We start from the raw sequence: 1,107 nt of genomic DNA, 5'->3' as shown, positions 1-1,107 counted from the left end.
CAGATTGGGAAAACATATTTGGTAATAACATATCTGACAAGGGACTTATCTGTTGAATTTATAGAAAACTCCAGCATCTCAATAACAAATAGACAAACAATCCAATTAAAAAATGTGCAGCAGACATGAATAGACACTTCTCCAAGGGCGATATTCAAGTGGTAAACAAACATATAAAGAAATGTTCACAATCACTAGCTATTAGAGAGATGCAAATCAAAACAACCATGAGGTACCATCTTGCTGCAGCACTAGTAGCAAAGTTCAACAAGACAGAAAATAACAAATGCTGGCGAGGTTGTGGAGAGTTTGGGACTCTCATACACTGCTGGTGGGAGTGTAAAATGATACAACCATTGTGGAAAGCAGTACGGCAATTCCTTCAAAAGTTGGAATTAGAAATATCATTTGACCCAGCCATTCCATTACTAAGTATATACCCTAAAGAAGTGAGAGCCATGACAAGAACAGATATATGCACAACCATGTTCATCACAGCACTATTTACAATAGCCGAAAGATGGAAACAACTGAGGTGTCCATTAACTGAGGAATGGATAACCAAACTGTGGTACACAATGGAATACTATGCAATGCTAAAGAATAATGTAGAATCTGCAACACACTACATAACATGGATGAACTTGGAGGACATTATGCTGAGTGAAATAAGTCAATCACAAAAGGACAATATTGTATTAGTTCATTATTGTAAAAGTTAAGGAAAGGTTTATCTATAGAAGGAAATTTTCTTTGTTGATTACCAGGATTAGGAGGGGAGGGGAGTGAACGCTGTTAGATAGATAGAAATAAGTATTGATTTGGGTGAAGAGAAGGGTAATGTACCAAACATGAGTGACCAATATGGCAGCACTGAGGATGAGAAAAACATAGAGAGGTACATGAGAGGTTCAGACAACAAACATGAACATTTTTGTACGTACAATACTGCATTGTCAGTGAAGGCTAACATGGGTATATGGGTGGATAGATGGATGGACTGGCTGAACAATTAAGTGTCTATTAAATGGGGAGTGTATCCAAGAACATATATAGGGTTGGCAGACAATGGTCCTATAAGTTTATGTGAATGATCAGAATTCCCAG

This window comes from Orycteropus afer, unplaced genomic scaffold (genome assembly GCF_000298275.1).
Source record: "Orycteropus afer afer isolate SDZICR_OR568_19922 unplaced genomic scaffold, OryAfe1.0 scaffold00858, whole genome shotgun sequence".
Taxonomy (NCBI): domain Eukaryota; kingdom Metazoa; phylum Chordata; class Mammalia; order Tubulidentata; family Orycteropodidae; genus Orycteropus; species Orycteropus afer.
The sequence above is the reverse complement of the archived record's forward strand: the minus strand, read 5'-3'. Positions refer to the sequence as shown.